The sequence below is a fragment of the Delphinus delphis genome, chromosome 14 (genome assembly GCF_949987515.2).
Source record: "Delphinus delphis chromosome 14, mDelDel1.2, whole genome shotgun sequence".
In the NCBI taxonomy this organism is placed as follows: domain Eukaryota; kingdom Metazoa; phylum Chordata; class Mammalia; order Artiodactyla; family Delphinidae; genus Delphinus; species Delphinus delphis.
The window spans coordinates 44,335,750-44,356,696 of NC_082696.1; positions in this window are offsets into that span (position 1 = coordinate 44,335,750).

Genomic DNA, 20,947 nt, shown 5'->3' on the forward strand with positions numbered 1-20,947 from the left:
TCTTCCATGGTCCCTCTCAACTTGTCATGGTGTTTTTAAATTGTTATTTAATGTGGCACTCCCTTGGGCAAGGGAAGGCCCTCGCCAGTGCCCAGGATCCCTGCTCCACTACTGAGTGTTCACGATACTCACTGGCTCCTGGGTTCCCTTTCCCTTCTTTCCATCAGCTGCAGGACCCAGAACCTGTTCGCCAGCTGGGAACAGGAAACCCCACCCTGGCATCTCCCCCTCCCACAGGCCCACTGCCCCAATCCACAGCTACAGCCAAGAGTTGGGCAGCAGGCAAGAGTACTGCAAACTCTGTACCAAGACACCATAGGTACCCAGATGTGGGATGGGTGAGAGGCTTTCCCTACCAAGTCACCCATGGAACGCACGGGAACCAGATGGCCTCTGCTGTGCTCTACCTGGAGACACCTCAGAATGTGCCTGTCCAACCTCAACCCTCCCCACTCCCCATCCAGGCCCCACTTGGTTCCCAGGGTGGAGGGGAATAGACAGAGAAGTCAAGGAGGCCCTGGAAGACAGGAACATGCATGTACTGAGGCTCCAGACTCTTACTAATGCTCCACTGTCTCATCAGCATGCACTTATAAAACACAGGTTCAACCACAAAATTATTAATAGTTTTAAGAAAGTGGCCATGGAGCTTTCAACCTGAAGCTCAGGGCCTTTCTGGGTACAGGGGCCTGTGTGACTGCGCTGGTCACACACTGGGGCATCTAGCACAGCCACGTCTAACTCAACCCTATTCCTAGCTCCATCTCTCTCCCTCTTTACTTACAGTGGCCTCTTGGCTATTCCTTAAGCTTTTTTGCCTTTTTCAAGTCTGTATTCACATGCCACTCTCTCAAGGAGACCTTTTGTAACCAATTAATGTACAGTTAACACTCCCCAGTACTCTATCCCACTTACTCTGTTTTTTCAAGGCGCTTATCATCTTCTAAAATTCTATAGACTTTAATTATTTATTATGCATATTATTTATCATCTGCATCACCTACTGAAAGATAAGCTCCATGAATATAGGAGCCACTTTCTGTTCTGTGTACTGGTGTATCCTGAGGGACACTGACTGAATGACTGGCATGTGGCAGATGCTCAGTAAATTTTCATTGACTAAATGAATAAATAATGAGTGAAAGATTTCTATCTGGAAATAAAGTGCTATAACTCTCCCAGGAAAGACTGTTGCTTGTGTGTGGCTGTGTATGAGTGTGTGAGGGTGGAATGGGTGTCAGTATTTGAAGAAGAATGCAGAGTTTAGTGGGGAAGAAGCCATTTGTAGTTACTCAACAACAGCTGGTATTTTCCACTGTATTGAAGGGAGCAAGTCTCTGTAAAAATCAATTGATAAATAATAGCTGCTTTCCAAAGTCACATGAGTAATAAATGGCAGAACCAGGATTCAAGTACAGATACGTGTGACCCCAAAGCCAGTGCTTAATCGTCTCAGGGGTTATTTGCATTTAGAAAGAGATACTTCTACTTCATAGTGGATTTCTCTTGGCAGGCTTCGTGAGGGACGTATTTTTGACTGGAGGGTCTTCCCTAGTGTCTGGAGCTTTTTGTTTGTTTCCACTATGCTCCCTTCTTTTCCTATACTTCTAGAGTACACAGGCAGACAGACACAGATAGGCTGTTAATCCCTGAGTTACATGCACCCCAATGTGTAGCTCCAATTTCAGATTAGTTTACATCTAAAATCCTATCATTAGTGATATCAGTGAAAATTTTGGATGATACAAATTATCCAAAGCAGCGGGTAATTCAAAATTCATTTGGCCCAGGGACATAAGAACATGCTCAGTCTGGAAAACCTCTCTTTTTTCTCTCTCTCTTTTTCTCTCCCTCTCTCTCTCTCTCTATAATTAAAACTTTTCAAGATAGACTTTTACAACATATTTTCTAAGTGATAGTTAAAATGTTTGGTAAATATTGCTGATTCTTATTAAACAGTCAGCTCCAAATACTTTTTTTCTAACAGTTTTACTCAAAATTGTTTCATGATAGAGTAGAAAATAAATCTCCATCCATAGTGTATATTTCATACTGACAACATCCTGTTGATCATTGATTCAGTATTTATAGCTCTACAAATTCTAATTATTACTGAGGGTTTACACTAAATAGCATTTTCATGAGAAGTTCTAATTGTAGATTCTTTTAAAATTCTAAATAATGGATGAATAATTGTAGGGCAGTAGAGAATGAACACGTGGTCAACAGGGCTGGTGGATCCATATGTTAATATGCTGCAACTTCAGATTCAAATGAATAAATATTTATGGCGCATTTATTATCATCTCAAGGCATTTATTTTCTAGTTGAAGCATAGATAATATTCTACTCCAACCTCATGAGACAACAACGATTTATATTGACTATGACCACTAGTTCTAGTTTTATTATAAATGTATTCTAAAATATTTTACTGTTCCTTTTTATGTATTGAGTTTTCATAATAATCCTCCTCCAAATACCTATCATTAAATCCCTCTAGTTTTCCTTTTACCATCTCTTGACAGATAACCTTGCCCTAATTACTTTTAATAACGCCTGGATTATTACACTAACCTCTTTGTCTCCACTTATAAATTTAGTCTCAACACAGCAGCCAGAAGGATCCTTTTAGAATGGAAGACAGTGCATGTCCCTCCTCTGCTCACATTCTCCTAAATGCTTCCCATCTCACACAAAAAAAGGAAAAGTCAAGGTCCTTACAATGGCCTTAAAGGTCTCTGTGATTGCCCCTTCCTATTTGCCTTCTGCCTTCCCTTGCTGCCTACTGCTGGCTTACTTCCCTCTATCTACTCTGCCCTCCTTGTTCCTCTGACATGCAGGGCATCTGCCATGCCAGGGCCTTGCTCTCTTTGTCCCCCTGCCTGATACTCTTCTCCCAGGGATGTCGCCTATCCTTCAGGTCTGTGCAGTTGCCATTTCTCAGTGAGGCTTGCCATCTTTTCCTTATTTAAATTGTAACTCCTACCTTCTGTCCAGCATTCCCTTATCCTTCTTCCCAAATTTACTTTTCTCCACATAGAAACATCTGACATGCTATATATTTGAATAGTTGTTTGTTTATTGTATATGTCTTCACCCTCCTCCATCACCAATAAAAAAATGAGTTTCAGGAGGGTGCATTTCTCTTCATTGTATATCCAGTGCCTAAGATAGTCCTTTGCACAGAATATGTGCCCAACATACAGGGCATCTTTTTTCTTTTGGTCGTTTTAGCAGAAGTTCAAAATAATGAGAGAATTTGAAAGTGCTTATTAAAGTTTTCTTAGCTTAGTGGATTTTGTTGTGTAACAGATATTTTGTAATCAATGATTCATTTCTACCACATCTGCAACTCTAGAATGATTTGAATAGTGCTGGTAGGTTGATATGTATAAACAGATAAAACTAAACAGAGAATTAAATAATAATAACATGTTTAAATGAACTGAATACATTTGGAAATATGAGTTAATACATAAGTAAGTGATATTCTTATTGCTCTACACTCAGAGAGCTGACTCATTTTAATGATTTCATCTATTATTTCTGTAGAGGCAAGTCTCACAACTATGGCTGTATAGTTTTTCCTTAGTTTCAGGTTCTTCCGGATGACTCTGTATTTCTGTGTATGTTTCAAACATGAAGTGTGTAAAGCTAAGTCACAGCTTTTTTTTTTTTCCAAATCAGCTCTCTTCAGAATTTCCTATTTATTATAATGGCATCATTATTTTTTCTAGTTTTCCAACCCTGAAACACTGTAGTAAGTTACTTTGGACTCTAATCAATAGAAGAAAGGAATAATATACTTTTTTAATGCTTCTAAGTGAATGAAGAATACTTTATCAAGGATAAATTTTTCACCAGAATAAAATGATTAAAAGGATTCAGAGCAAAGTTCTTTGTTTGGGAGAAAAATAACAATTAAATAAGATTTGGGGGTCATCAATTTAAGAGTGAGGTCGAGGAATAGGATTTTATATTTATTTTATAAAAATAAATATTTTTATTTATTTTGTATTGCTCATTAGACCAGCAATGAATATGCAGTGGAGATTCCTTATTAGAATAAAGGACAATGGCCTTACCATATATTCATGCTGTCTTTCCAATCACTGAAGAACTGAGGAATGGAAGATGTTCTCAGACCTTACGAGCCCAGGATATAGATGCTAACACACCTAGAATGATACCTGTTATTTGTGCCCACTTACTGACCTTTTAGTTAGACTTTAAATAATAAGTAATTGGGCCATCCAAGGGGGTTAGGCATCCTGAGTGAAAGACTAAAGAGTTAGGAAACCAGAGGTCAAACATGCAGCAAGGATAAATATTTCCTTAGAAAAGTTAACCCATGTTCTTGTGACTCATTTATCAACTCTGCAAGGTATTGAGAGGCTATGGTTAGGGGCATGGGATTTGGCTGAAAAATTTTCCAGCCTCAAATAAGCCTTTCTACCATAGAAAGAAGTTTTGTTTAAACTTTGTAGAAATTCCAGCAGCAAGCAATTCTTGAAAATCAACCAGGGCACATTTCTCAGGTCTGATATTACGTGGAGCCTGGATAAAATCATGTCAAGGCAGCATTGATCAGAACTTGTGAACTGGGTCAATTTTAGGTTAATGATTTCTATAATCTTGTAGTCCTCAGGTTGCCATGAGTTCAACCACAGAGTCACCCTCTGTGGCCATTTAGACTATTGCCTTTCTTTTCAGAGTATGCATTGCATTTTTCAGTGTGAAAAAGGCCACAACCCTTTTTAGGTAGGCTTCTAAGCACAGAAATAGTTGAAATATATATAAGCCACAACTCCCATTGCCTCTGCTATGATTACTTAATTATAAAATAAATTACCCCCAAACTAAGTGGTGTAAAACAACCATTTATTATGATCATGGATTTTGCACGTCAAGAATTTGGACTGGGTACAAGGATAGCTTCTTTTTCTGTTCCAGAGTCCTGGGGTCTTAACTGCAAGACCCCAAAGGCAGGAGGAGAAATTATCCAAAGGTGTGTGTACATGCGACAGAGAGACAGAGACAGAGAGAGACAGGCACAGACAGAAAGAGAGAGAACTCCAGGTAGTTGCCATGAATCTTTAAGACTTGGACTCAGAGTTACAGGGTATCTCTTTTGCCCTATTCTCCTTATCACAAAGTCACAAGGTCTGCACAGAATCAAGAGAAGGGGAAATAGATTCCAACTCACCATAGGGAGTGGCAAGTTCCTGGAGGAGCATGTGGGTCCAGAAATATTGCTGTGGCCCTTTTAGAAAAATAGAATTGCCATATCCTATTTCAAAATGAATTGAAGGAGGAAAATTATAATGGATATGTGTGTGCACCTCCTTGTGTGTATATGATAATGTGTGTGAGTGGGTGATGATATCCCACTGTATTAATAATAAGCTTATTCTAATGTCAATTTAAGGACAAAGACACATAACTCAGGTGGTTTCTCTTCTGCAAAGTTGTAAACTCTGATTGTAACTAAGTTTATTGCCCTTCTCTAGTTGGAAATCTTTCACAAAGTTTTCTGTTCTTGCTGTGATACTTGCTTAAGTATGTTATGGATTACTGTGGTCAGAAACATATTTGTATATACTGAGGAATCTGCATTTGCTATTCTAAGGAAAATATTTTTCCACATGTGCATTGGGGGAACAAAATCCTCAAAGGAGAGTAAGCAGAGCTGCTGGCATTTTGCCTTACAATATATATGTCACTCACCCTCCTCCATTCACAGCACTTTCCAACCTTTATTTCATCCTTACTAGAAAAGAGGAAGGTAATAAATTGTATTATTGGTATTCACTGCAGACCAAGAATTGTGCCAGGCACAGCTTTAGGTATTTTTGCAAAGGCTATTATATTGACTATATTCTTAGTTTTTATTTTTTATTTATTATTTTTTTAATTTTTAAAAATTTTCATTGGAGTATAGTTGACTTACAATGTTATGTTAGTTTCAGTTGTACAGCAAAGTGAACCAGTTATACATATACATATATCCACACTTTTTTAGATTCTTTTACCATATAGGCCATTAGAGAATATTGACTAGAGTTCCCTGTGCTGTACAGTAGGTCCTTATTAGTTATCTATTTTATATATAGTAGTGTGTGTATGTCAATCCCAATATCCCAATTTCTTGCTATCCCCTGATAACCATAAGTTTGTTTTCTACATCTGTGGTTCTACTTCTGTTTTGTAAATACGTTCATTTTTACCCTTTTTTTTAGATTCCACATATACGTGATATCATATGATATCTGTCTTTCTCTGTCTGACTTACTTCACTCAGTATGACAATCTCTAGGTCCATCCATGTTGCTGCAAATGGCATTACTTTGTTCTTTTTGATGGCTGAGTAATATTGCATTTTATATATGTACCACATGTTTATCCATTCCTCTTTTAATGAACATTTAAGTTGCTTCCATGTCCTGGCTATTGTAAATAGTGCTGTAAAGAACATAAATATATTCTTAATCAAAGAATTATGTATAGTTGGCAACTCTAACTGCTAGTGTGGGAAACCTTAATTTAAATGCTTAAAGGACCCAGGGAGATGACTTAAATGTGTGAATCTGACCAAGTGGTACAGAGCGAGTGATGGCATCTGCTACATAGCCCCCTGGAGGGGTTATGAACACTTAAGGTATTCAGTGCAACTGAAAAACAAATGAAAAATAAGACACTGATCATGCCAAGCATAAGGCAGGTGATGCTGGATTTGACCTACTGGCTGTTAATGTGTAACCCCTAAGTCTAGGGAGAATTGAATGCCTTGTTTTCCCAACCCGAATTCTCAAAAGGAGAGGGTTTAACTTGGGACAATGATCTTGGGATAAGGGGAAGGTGGAATGCTGAACTTCGAAAGGGAACCTTAGAGGCCTAATAGATTCTCAAGTGGGAGTGATAGAGACATTATAAATAAGATTGCATGAGGCAGCTCTCTCTCCCTATGTCATCTGAGTGGTAAGAATTCAAGTAGACCAGGGTAGGGCCTACTGGAGAGGAGGCTCACTCAGTTCCATTGCTAGTGCAGGCCTTAAAATAAAGTAGTCCTGAAAATCTAGCTTGGTTCAGAGGAGTTGAGACTAGAAAAGGCATTTGGGTTGAAGCCCTGCATAGTAACAATATGCATAGTACCTTACAATAAGGACACAGTTTTTTTAATATATTTTTTTATATTTTTAATTTTTTATAAATTTATAAATTTTAAAAATTTATTTAAAAATTAAAATAAATTTTATAAATTTATTTATTTAAAATTTATAAATTTTATATTTATAATTTTTAATATAAAAAAAGGTTAAGTGTACATTATGGGCAAACAGGGAGAGCCCACAGGAGTTAGACTTCTAGAATGAAGGCATCTTTCATTGTAATTGCCTATCATTATCTTCCTGCTTTAAAGTAGATATTCACTAAAGCTTCCACTTAGGTAACTGTTTGGGGGTAAAAATCAGCCTAGCTCTCAGTTCATTTTGTAGAGCAGAACAAAGCCATGCCCTGAGTTTATCAAATGATAGAGACTACCCTCCTGATGGTGTTAAACTTTCCCTCAGCTTGATGAAACTTTAGACAGATTTCTTACTGACTCTAGGCCCCTAACTTCCCTTTTCTTAGAACATTTTCTATATAAAGCTTATAATTGTGAATTCTTTCTCTGCCCATTTGGGATATACGTAAATCTTTTTAAAAACCTCTTGCCAGGTTTATAACTGGAAATGCCTTTCTCAAGGACCTGGGAGCCATCCCTTTGAAATGTTATCATGTAGCATCCCTGTCTCCTGGGAGGGTAGGAATCTAACTTCAGTGGACACCAGTTAGCAAATACAGATGGCCTAACCACAGAGAAAAATATTTGCAAATTCGGGAAATAGCTCAATGTGCTCATCACATCCCATTGATCAACCTCTCGCTAGTTTTTTCTAGTACTCTTCCACTAGTTCATCACAACCTTTAAAAGCACTCTTAGCCTTTGTTCCAGTGTCCAGCGGAGTTAAATTCTGATTTAGTTCTGATCTCTCTCCCCTATTGCAATAGCTTTGAATAAAATCTTCCTTGCCTGTTTAGCTTTGCCCAGGGCAGTTTTTGCATTGACCCTGCTCTGGATACAGCCTTCTCTATTTGCATTGCCTGGGATCTGAGTGATTCACTGAAGAACCAGCATCTCTTTTTCTTCCTCCTTCCTTCTTGGTTCCTTGCTTCTTTCTTTTTTCTTCCCCCTTCCAGGCTCTACAATTGTTTTCCAGAGCCAGTCACTATAGGTTTATGCTATGAAAATATCATCAACATATAATAATAGTGAGAAGCAATTTGCATAGGAGAAAATTTTCTTGATACATAATTTGAGATAACAATGAGGAATCATAGGTTAAACACGTCTAGACAGATGATCTTGCTCTGCTAACTTAAAAAATATACTGTGCTTATCTCAGAAAATTGTTATACTCTTAAAATGACTTCAAATCATACAAAGTGATGGGACTTTATATAGAGAGAGTCAAATAGGACATAAAGATTTTGAAGCAAACTTCTTAAAAGAAGAAGAGAGATCAGCTGTGTGGAGATTTGCTTTTTCTAGCTTATTCTGAGCGAACTGTTCTGGCAACACTCACCTGGCCTCAAACAATCCCAGTTTCAGCCTTTGCCAACTTGTGGAAGAATGTTTACACCTGCCCTTGCCTGGCTTCAAGGTTCTGCTGTGGGGAGTTCTGTGCTGCTGGGAGATAAATGTTCCTCCTACTAATTATAGGTCCAACTCTCTTCCTCCCACTTCAAGTGTAAATTACCTCATCATAAAGAATTCCTTTTAAAACAGGATGTAATTCCCTGTCACTACCAGTTGCTTCACAACACTCCAGGCAAGCCCCAAAATTGTTTGCAAAGTCTGTATCCTCCAAAGAGAAGAAAGGAAACAAAAGAACAATGGAAAAATGCAACAAGGAATCAAAATAAACACACCAAATTTCATAGTCTCTTGCCAATATTTTAGAAAGACACTTTACAAGCTTTTGGAACATTGCCATATCTGAGTTTCACAGGAATTCTTATTGTCCAGAATAAAATAAAATACACGTTACAGCAAAAACAAATGCCTATGTTCATATGAAGACTACTCAATTGCATTACACACTTATGGATTACACTTTTTAAATAAAGTGTTCTAATTAGTAAATAGAAATAAAATTTTTATGAGAGCTAATCTAGTCAAGTGTCAAAATTTGAAAATATATTCTGATAAGTGTACTGAATCAGCCCATCTTTACCCTGAGTAGAACAGGGTAAAATGCTTTTGAGTAGTTTTTTCCAGAATTATATGATTATGAACATGTTGTAAGTTATAATATATTGGTGACGTATCCACCAGAACTTCTGGGCTCTAATAGTCACTTGAAATAAATGGACAGAAAAGAAAGTGAGCCAGCAGAATTACTGTGATAAAATGATCAAAATTTGATTCATAGAATTTCTTCTTTTGTAACAAACAAAAATAAAAAATTAATGGAATTAAGTAATATATATTTTTTACTAAGGACAATATGACATATAGAACAATAGCAACCATACCAAAAATATTGGACTGTTCAGGAATGCTGTTTCTGTGGGCAATTTATGACTGTGAGTACTTGGGTGTGGTGATTTTCTGTTTCCTGGTTTTCAGGGTTGTGGCACTCTGTCTTTTTAAAGACAGAGTCTCTCATAATAATAAAGTTATGTCAAACAGAATTTTCATAAATAATTATTTTAATAGATTTTGGGGAAAATATCATTAGATATGGTATGGAATAGTTGAATAAATGCAGTTGCATACTTAGGAAGCACTACTCTAAATCAGAGAGATTAAAAGTCCAGTCCTTGAACCAGTAGCATTGCATCATGAGGGAATTTAGAAATGCAGATTCTTGGGCTCCACTGAGACTTACTGAATCAGACATTCTGGAGGTGCAGCCCCGGATCTGTGTTTTAACAAATCCCCAAGTGATTCTCCGAGGTGCGCTAAGGTTTGAGAACCACTGTCTAAAAGAGGGCCGACTTGGGATAAAGTAAAGAGGAGGTTCCCAGGCAGGGATACCTTGTGAGAACTCAGTAATAAAGTGATGAGTAGCATGGATTTGGACACTGCCAGCAGACAAAAATTGGTACTTGAGAAGTCTGTATAGGTCTACATTTTAAAACTACTATCTGGAAATTTTCCTATTAAACCCTAAAATGATGCTGTTGTTTTCCTGCATTTATCATCACATATTTTGGAGCTCATTATGTATTCTGTTGAGTTTTAAAAAACCAATTAATTTATATGGAGGAAAATTCTGTACTTGAGAACCAAAAGAAGCTACCTATTAATCCTGTCTATAAAACTCTGCATTTTCTTTTCCATTCTAAAAATAGCTTCTGATAAAAAGAGAAACACAGTTTACTTTCCTGACAGTCATTCCCCCTGGATACAAGGGATTCAGTAGGACACAAATATAAAATTTTAGGGCAACTGTATGCTGCAGGGGAAAGTCTTCACATTCTCTTTAGTGAGAAGCAGAAATCATGCCTGTCTGGATGGTATCTAAATTGCCAGATGGTTAAACTATCTTGGCATTGATTTACCCATCCATCCATTTATCTATCTATTCATTCTTTCATTCTGTATTTTTTGAGCATTTCTGTCTTCTCTGCATTGGCATCTATTGTCTTTTTTTTTCCTTCAGTTTGAGAGATTCCTGGCTTTTGACATGGTCTGTGATTTTCTATTGTAACCTAGATATTTTAGGTATTATGTTTTGAGTCTCTGGATGTAATTTACACCTTCCTTTTGATATGGCATCCTCCAACCTGCTCCAGCAGAGGAAGGAAGAGGGACTAACTTATTACTTCCAGGCAGGGTTAGAAGTCCAGGTTCCCCATTCAACACCTATTGACACATGAAGGGAGCTGGGGGTCTTCTTGTCACTGTAGAATGGAGGTGTGATTTTCAGCTCTCCATTAGAACTCTGCTGATACTTCCTTGGCTGATAGCATGAGGAATGCCTAGTAATTCCTCCCCAGGTGGCCTTCACTGACTTCCTGGGCAAAAGAGGGCAGAGGTCAGCCTCATTTTGGCTTGCTGGTTGTAAAAATTCTGACTCTCCTCTAGGCCTTCTCTGACATCTTTCCAGTGGAGAGGGGCCTCTTGTTACTTCCAGGTGAAGGTGAAAGTCCCGGTTCCCCATGGGGTCTCCACTGACCTTGTGTTTTGGGTGAGGCCTCCTTATCATCTGTTGGGATTGAAAGTTGTGGCTCACGTCTTTGACACCATCACAGTGAGAGGATAGGCTTGCCTTTTTATAGCCTGGTAGCATGGAAGTCTAGGCTTCCAGCTCAATTGCACTGATGTGGTGGGACACAGTTTTTCTGTGGTGTTTGGCTGGGGTAAAGCAGAGATTGACTAAGTGGTCTGTCTTGTTTTGTGCTCCTTCCTGGTCCTGTGGCTAAGAGAAAGCAGACTTTAACTGGGGTTTTTTTTGGCTTGTGCCCCTTGGTGTTTTTGAGTTTCAGCTTCCTTAGCTCCAGGTCATGAGAAGGAAAAAAAAAAAAAATGCCAGGGGATTCACTACTATGCTATGACTTGAATTCTGAGTTTCATAGCTAGTCTACCTCATTTTTTCTACTGTTCAGAGTTTTGTTGTGCTTGTTCTATCTGCAATGTCCAGGGATTTTTGTTGTACTTAGCTGGAGGAATAGGGAACAGTATAGCTAATCCATCTTCCCAGAAGTGAAAGTCACTACTCTTTCATTTGTAAAAATTGTTATTTGTAAAATATTTGATTACACTTACTTAAAAAATCAATTAAGTCTGATTGTGAATTAAAGGTAATAATTTATCTCAGGCTGAAGAATTTTTGTATTTATGTGAAGTTAACAGAAACCCAGAACACTTATTTACATGACAGTATTTTTTAAACAACAACAAATTTCCTGGTAAATCTCTACTTATTAGCATATAGTATTGGTGACACACTAGAGAAAATATATTGAGTTAAATTTCCAGTAGAAAGCCACTAAAATCTTGATCAGAAAATGCCGGAAATGCTTGAATAAGTAGAATATGCTTTTGGAAAATACTAAATTCCAGACTTAGAGTCATATCTTAATATGATTCTACCTAAAGAGGTACTACAACTTCAGTTTGAATCTTAATTATTTCCTTGAAGGAGATAGAGGCAAGGATATGATAATTTACAAATCTGAAAATATTTGTTTAGTTTACTGCATAGCAGTTGGTAACTACATTCATCTTGAACAGTAAAACAAAGCAACTAGTTTAAAAGAAAAGGCAAACACCTGAAGTGCTTAAAATAATCAAACTTCTACAAATAAATACAATCATCATCAAAATTTATCTTAAATAAATGTATAAATTTGTATGTATACATACATATGTCCAGATTATTTATAAAATAGGTTATTCTTGTTCACTTATTTTTATAAATTTTCTCTACTGACTTCCACATTTTAAGAAGTCCTGTGGATGGATTTGAGATAATGCTTGTGTGGCCAAGTGCCCACTTTGATGAGTAATACCACTTTTACACTGTCAACCAAAGAAAAATATTTCTTTTATTTTGTTTATAATTAATTTTTCAACAAAGTTGATGTAAGGTTGTTTATAAAACAACCTTATAGTAAAATGATATTTACATGATTTAGGAAGTAAGGGTGCAGGAAAATAAGAATTATTCTAAATAAGGTAAAGCTAGTGGTGATATCAGCAGACAGATATCAGTAGACAAAGCATATGGCAACTATATACTTCATTAGAAACAGATTATAAAATACAGAGAAATACCATCAGTAATATGATTCAAGTGTTCTTAAAACCACAGCTATTCAAAGTACCAAAGCTTAAAAGGAATTTCTCCTGTGGGTCCATAGTATTGAGCTGAATTATTGTTCTCAGCATCTTCTTTACAAAACTTCCAACATAGATTTATTAGATTTTTTGAAATTAAAAATGTAAATTTTATTTATTTAAAAATCAAATTAAAATCAAAATGCACATTACTAGTTCTATAAATAATTGCTTTAAAACAAATGTTAATATAGCATTATGTAATATAACATATATAGTATAAATTGTCAATGCCTCCCTGCAAAGAGCACAAGAGTCATATCTGTAGTTTTACAAACTTGGGTTCATAACTCATTGTAACAAGGGAAAACACATTCCATGGAAAACCATATGGTGTCCCAATAAAAGGGTGTTAGAAAGGGCTTATTGTATGCAGGATTTGGGCAAAGTGATTTGGGGGAACAGTCAAGGAAGTTGAGATTTCCTCTGAATTGGTGGCTGTGAGGAAGCATATTAATTCTATGATCTTGGTTAATCTTATCTAGAAGGAAGGAAAAACCTGGTCACGTGAAAGCTATAAAGACACCACAGTCACTCATGTGAGTCAGGAGAGAAAGACATTTAGTATTGTGGTTTGCACAGTGACCATGTTTGTGCCCGTGTTTAGACAAGACTAAGAAGCAGTATTGCTCGTTTGTTTGATCTGACTTCATTGCAGTTAGAGTGACCTCATCTGAGGTTAGTGTTCTCTGAGATTGTCTGGGTTCAACAGGGCAACACCATGGCCTGCATGATAATGCCGGGCTAGCACTTAACAACACCAACGTACTGCTGCTAGTATGAGGCCAGTTTCTGAACATCAGGATCTACTCTTCTCTTGTTAACCCTCTCTCTATATAATGTTTTCATAATAGCTATGAGTATACATATTCATATTTGCTTAAAAATAAAATTACAGCACGGTGATACATGAAGAAATATAATTTGCTTTTCACTTAACAATATACTACTAAAACATTTCCACATCAACAAATACGGAAACAAAACTTTCTAAATTCTCACTTTTAATGAGAACCTGGCACTTGATCATATGCATGCAACTTGATTTTTTTAAATTATATTTTGATATCTAGCTTGTGAGGTAAACTTTCAAGTGCATTTACTTTTGCTAACTTTCTCTGAGGTTAAATTCCTAGAAGTGGAGTTTTCTAGGCCAAAGAGTAGTAATATTTTTAAGACTTTTAATTCATACAAGTTGTCTAAATTATGTCACTTTATACACGTATCATCAAAGTATAAGATGGACCTTTTGTTCCTACTACCTCTTCAACACTGATTGTAAGATTTTTTAAAAACACATCTCTCTAGGCAGATAAGTGATAAAGTTTATCACATAGTTGCTCTAATTTGCTCCAGTAATACTAAGTAGATACTATTTATTAACTGTGTGCTGGGCATTATGCTAAATCTTTACAAATCTCAGGGAGAGGTGGAAAAAATACACATTTCAGTTGAGTAACGAATGGCTATATGCTAAAATCAACAATCTCAAATGAAGCCACAGTCGAATCCTACCAAATGAATACTAAAATTTCATTTAAAGAAACAGCTAATTTTAGAATTTTCCTTCATCATTATTAATTATTAAAAAGTTTGGAAAATAACATTTATTTTCCAGAAGCAGTAATTTCTTAAAACTTTTAGCTGGTACACTATTCCTATGATCACTAATTACAAGAATGACAAGATGCCCACTTCAGCTAGAATGTTTTACCACTAACCTCTTTTGCACAGAGCAGAATATATTTCTGGAAGAATATTTTTTTAGTGGAATATTTTCTAGAACAAACTTTGTTCTTAAGATTCCCAGCTTAGAGAAAAAAATCCCTTTTTTTTTTCAACTACTGAAAATTGCTGATGGTCTCAAGTAATTACTTAAAAATCAAATTTTTGTTTAAATTTTTAGCTACTATAATGCAAATCTATAAGGAGTGTCTTAAAGCAATCTTGTCAAATTTACTGTTTTTTTAACATTTAATTAGTAAGCATAAAATATGATTTGAGTATTTCTTTTTTCTCTGAATTTTCTTCTTTTCTTCTTACTCTGTTGTGTCTGGATGTAGATGATTAATCATAGTTTTTATTGTACATGACATTAGAGTTTTTCATAAAATTTTAAAGTGGCAGAGTTGCTATTTATTCACCCTCAAAAGATATCAAGAATACCAGATTTCTTGGAAGACTTATAATTTAAATAAAATTTAAGAAGTAAGTATTAATTAGAATTCATAAATTTTAATTTTTAATGTGTTAATATACCAAAACTTATAAATACTTAAGAATATGATAAAATCTAATTTTAATTCTGCTGGCATGCCATATTATATAAGTTTGGTAAGCATTTCTTTTTTTTAGGCAATCTAGCTAAAAGATTCTACTAACCATAATTTAGGTAGATAATATTTCCTTTCTTTTACCTATTTATTCTCTTGCAATCCAGTTTTGTTAGGATAATCTGGAAATTTCTATCTAGTTTACTATCTTCAAATTACTTTTTATAATAAACCTTCTCTTTTTAGAAACACTGACATCTGAATACTCTCCTATAATTGTACTTACAGCAGTTAATCTAATGCAACGCTTTGGTTTCTTTGTTATTTTAACCCCCTTTTTTGTTTTTATATTTCTTTTTTCTTGGTTTTGTTTTTTTCAACAAAGACTAGCAAAAGACAAGTACAGTCAATTTTGATGTTTGGAACAAAAGAATATTTCCTTTGGAAGTATAAATATTATCATTTGGATAGTCTCAGCATATAAATAATTAAAGTCATGGGGGCTGATGATATCACTCAAGGAAATTGTACATTAAAAAAAGAAAAGTGATCCTAGGGCTGAATACTGCAAAACATCTGAGGGGAAAAAATGCAGAAGAGAAAACCTAACAAATAAGACTAAAATGGGATTCCTGCTTTTATATCATAAATTTTATTTTTTCTGTTTCCTTACCATATGACCAAGATGGGCTTTAATGTTTCCCTCGGATTGACTAAATTTTAGCCAAGCTTCTTCTTGATGGTAGGTCCTTTTTTTATAGCATTTACTTTAGAAAATTGCAATTGTAAATTGTTTCTTTGCTCCTTGAGATATAAATCTTTTTAATAGTCTCTTGACAGTTTTAAAACCCAGAAATACCTTTCTGGACCTGGGACCCACTTTTTAACCTCATGGGTGCCTTGCTCTAAGTTGTAAAACGACCTCTTCTCATGAAGATATGAGGAGCTTTGCTCTTCCTGTGGGTAAGGTCAGTGAACAAACACACATGGCCTCAGATCCCCCATGCCATCTCTTAAAACCACTTCTGCCTTTTGTTTCAACAGGAGCTCAGACTGGCTTCTCTACCCTTTTGCAATAGCCTTGAATAAAATGTCTTTCTTGTTTGTCTAACATTGTCTTATGCAGTTTTTGCTTGACAACTGTGCCTGCCAAAATCTTGGTTTGTTTTAGGTTCCTGGACCTCGTTGCTTGATGCCACAGACATTCTTAAATTCTTCTAACTCACAGCAGATAAAAGGACTTGAATGGAGGTTTCTTTGTAGGTTTTTTTTTTTTTTTTTTTTTTTGCGGTACGCGGGCCTCTAACTGTTGTGGCCTCTCCCGCCGCGGAGCACAGGCTCCGGACGCGCAGGCCCAGTGGCCATGGCCCACAGGCCCAGCCGCTCCGCGGCACACGGGATCCTCCCGGACTGGGGCACGAACCCCGCGTCCCCTGCATCAGCAGGCGGACTCCCAACCACTGCGCCACCAGGGAAGCCCTCTGTAGGTTTTAAGACCTCATTAGTGGGACTTCCCTGGTGGCGCAGTGGATAAGATATCCGCCTGCCCATGAAGGGGACGCTGGTTCGAGCTCTGTTCCGGGAAGATACCCCATGCCGCAGAGCAACTAAGCCCGTGCGCCACAACTATTGAGCCTGCGCTCTAGAGCCTGCGCTCTAGAGCCCGCGAGCCACAACTACTGAACCCACACACCTAGACCCCGTGCTCCACAAACAGAGAAGCCACTGCAATGAGAAGCTTGCGCACCGCAACAAAGAGTAGCCTCTGCTCGCCAAAAGTAGAGAAAGCCCACACACAGCAACAAAGACCCAACGCAGCCAAAAAAATAAAATTAAATCTTAAAAAAAAAAAAAAAAAGACCTCATTAGTTTTCATTCCTTCACCTCCTTCTGGGATTTCTTGGACTACTGCTTTGCCTTCCAACTTGTAAGGTCTGGTCCTACTTGTGAGAAATATCCTATGTGCCAGAATTTTGTTTTCCTCTTCAATCTGATTCCATCTGCACTTGAACTGCCAACTTCTTCAAAGTTTCTGGCTTGTTCTCATCTCAGGCTTCCAATCCCAGAAGATGTTATTCTCCAAACTACATTTTCTAGGTGATTTCTTTTCACAGTGAAGAAGTATGAATCATATGTGTCCTCAAGATGCCATTATTTTCCTGGAATTCATCCTGGGAACCAAGAAACCCACTCAAGAAGCAAATAGAAATAATGGACACATTTTAAATTCATGTTTACTTAAATAACTTATATTCCTTCTTTAAAATCAATCTTTACCCCTTCCCTCCACTCCACCCCAACTCTAGGGCTCAATATTTTACAACTTTATAGCTTCTTTCTGGGCAACCTTTTCTGCATGCAACCTTTTCTTCCTTGACTGATGTTTTGTAAATGATATTCTGTTGTCTTCAAGCTTGTCCTCACTGGCTAAGGTAGTGGGGAAGACAGTGCTGAGACTGACTTTGCGTCACAGCAATATTATCTTCATCTACATCTTTGGGTGAAACTTTATGGTTCTGTAGGCATGTACTTTCACCATTTATAGGAGCCATGTTTTAGTAGATTTGCTTCTTGTCTGTGTACATCGATATTCATCTGGATTGTTGAGTGTTTAGAAATCTGAGTGTGGCTGGAAGGCCAATCAAGTGACCTTCTCTTGTTATTTCTGGAGCTTCTTCTGATTTAACAGATTGAAAAATTATTGAGGAAAACAATTCTGAATTACTCGGTAAGCTGTGAACATGTATGCCAGTCATGTTTAGACAAATCCTTGCCTTATTACTATTCTATTTTTGTTGCAGTGGTGGGTAAAATAAACATATTAATCTCTCTACGTCCTCTGTTTCCTCATCTTTGAAAATGGGAATCATTATGATTACCCCTGGTTTGTTATGAGGACTCAATTATATAATGCGTGAAACTGATAACACTGGTCTTGGAACCTATTGTATAATCAATAAATAGTAGCTACTGTGAGTATAATCATAAGGCTATCCATGAGGAAGGGGTAAAAGAAGAGTATTTGTAGAATTTTAACTTCTCTTTTCCTTTCTACAGAGAAGTTTTTTGTTTTGTTTTTAGCTTAGAGTTGAAGTATTTATAAGGAAATATGTAGTCAGAGAGAGGGAGGAACATTTTCTTTTTTTTTTTTTTTTTTTTTTTGGCCACACGAAGTGGCATGTGGGATCTTAGTTCCCTGACTAGGGATCTAATCTGTGCTCCCTGCAGTGAAAGCACAGAGTCCTAACCACTGGACTGCCAGGGAATTCCCAGAAACATTTTCTTAAATTCTAAGTTTATGTGCATTCAAGTTTTAAAAACATCTTTCCTCCAAATAAAGTTAACTGGAAAACCCTATTACTCACGTCTAACTAGAGAAATGCTACCATTGCTAACGGCAAATTAATAAGGTAAGTAATAGTTTAGTAGGGGTACTTATGTGGCCATTAAGGCATGTAAATCATTTAATCCCCTTCTGTGTGTTGAGCATCATGTTGGATTTAATAAGTACATGAATTAACACTAAAGAGTTTATAGAGTAGATGAGGACATAAAGCAAATTATACAAAAGCTAAAATATACAAAAGCTTAAAAATAACGTAAGTATGAAAGAAGAGAGTTCTCTCTAAAGACGCTGGAGACAATAGTGACAGGATCTTACATATTCACACTGTACAATGTATTATAACATTAATTCTTTAATTTAAATCTCACCAAAACATACTGTTTTTAAATTACAAACTAAGGATTAGAGATGTTAATTCACTTCTAAAATTCACATACATGAAAAGTTCTAGAGCTGAATTTATAATCTAAGCTTTCTGATTACATACCTATACATTTCATCAGCTTCTCTTTATAACAAATAATCAATATGACTCAGTCAGATTCTTCTTGGCTGCTTCTTGACCCATAGTTCTTTGACATTACAAGATAATACTTTGGTCAATTTTTTTCTTTTACCACAAGACCATTTTGTCAAATATTATTAAGAAATGGCCTGTGTTTAACAATTATTATTCAAAGGCTCTGTTAAGGTTTTTCTGCAATTCTAAATTGCTAAAATCTGAAAATTTATTTTATAATCCACTCACTTTCTTATACATTCCATTTTATTTTGTTGCACAGTGAAATACAGCACATTCAAAGTGTTAAAAGAATTCCCTGTTTCTACATGGTTGTCACTGATAAGGAAGTTTTATTTCATATAGCCTATGAAAGCAGCAACTGAGGGTCAACTTTGAAGGCCATGCAGATGAAGATTTATGTTGCCTGAAGGCAGAGTCCCTAAATTAGGGGTCAAAGCATCAGTGAAACATCTACCAGAGTAATGAAGAATCCACTTTCTAAAACCCTTCTTCAGCTTTGAAAATCATAGTAAAGATACATTACTTGGCAAATGGTGGAGAGAGGACATCATTTTACATTTTAGGATAAGATTACGTTATGAATGATCTCAGTGCTGAGTAAAGAAAATAAAGAGAAAAAGGGAAACTAGGGAATTCTACGCAGTGATATTTTTGTTTAGCATTCATAAGGAAAAACTATGAGTTGTTTATAAAAATTTATATTTTGACAGTACATTTATACTAGTGTTTTATTAATCTATTGAATAGGCTTAGGGCTATCACTTTATAAAGTGGTTTTAAATTCAGTAGTTCTTAACCCTTTTCAGCCACTGTCTTCTGTGAACACTTAATGAAAGCTATGAATTCCCTCCCCCTAATACTTACACATGCATGTACAATTTTATTTATAAATAAACATGGGACTCATAGAAACCTTCTGAAGCCCTGACCATTGAACTATGCAGGATACATCTGAACATATACTATGTAATCTCTGAAGTCTCTTCTCTAAATAATTCAAAAGCATTTCTGACAATTATTTCTGATAGACCCAATATAATTTTATGATATTGCAGCATGGGCTGACTATTGCTTTTTGTGAACTGTTGTGTTTACTTCAGCTCTTCTTTCTTTGTTCACCCTTTCCTATCATATTTTTGGATTGTTTGAATGATATTTAGAATTTTATTTTAATTTAAATATTAGCTTTTATTTTCTACTATTTTTTTTTTTTTTTGGCCATGCCACGTGGCTTGCAGGATCCAGTTCCCCGACTAGGGATTGAACCCAGGCCACGGCAGCGAGAGCCAGGAATCCTAACCACTAAGCCACTTCTAACTATATTTTTGCCTCACTTTTTAGTGGATAGTCTAGGAATTGATACACATCATCAACTTAAAAAAATTTTACACCTTAATTGAAGTATAATAAGTAGAATATATTTAAAGAATACAATGCAATGTGTTTGACATATGTATACACCTCTGAAAATATAACCAAAATCAAGGTAATAAGCATATCTATCATCCCCCAAAGTTTTCATTTTCCCATTTATATTCCGTCCCTTCCCTCTCTACCTCCCCTCTTCTCCTAGAAAGCACTTATCAGCTTTCTACTACTATAGACTAGTTTGTACTTTCTAGAATATTATATAAATAGAATAGAATCTGTGCTATTTTGATTGACTGGCTTATTGACTTAGCATAATTATTTTGTTGCATGCATCAATAGTTGATTCCAGTTGCTGAGTAGCATTCCATGTTATGAATATGACATAATTTGTTTACCCTTTCACCTGCTGATGGACATTTGACCTTTTTTTGATATGGGACTATTGCAAATAAACCTGCTATGAATATTCAGATACAAATGTTTGTGTGCACATATGCCTTCATTTCTCTTGTCTAAATGCCTAAGAGAGTAATTACTGG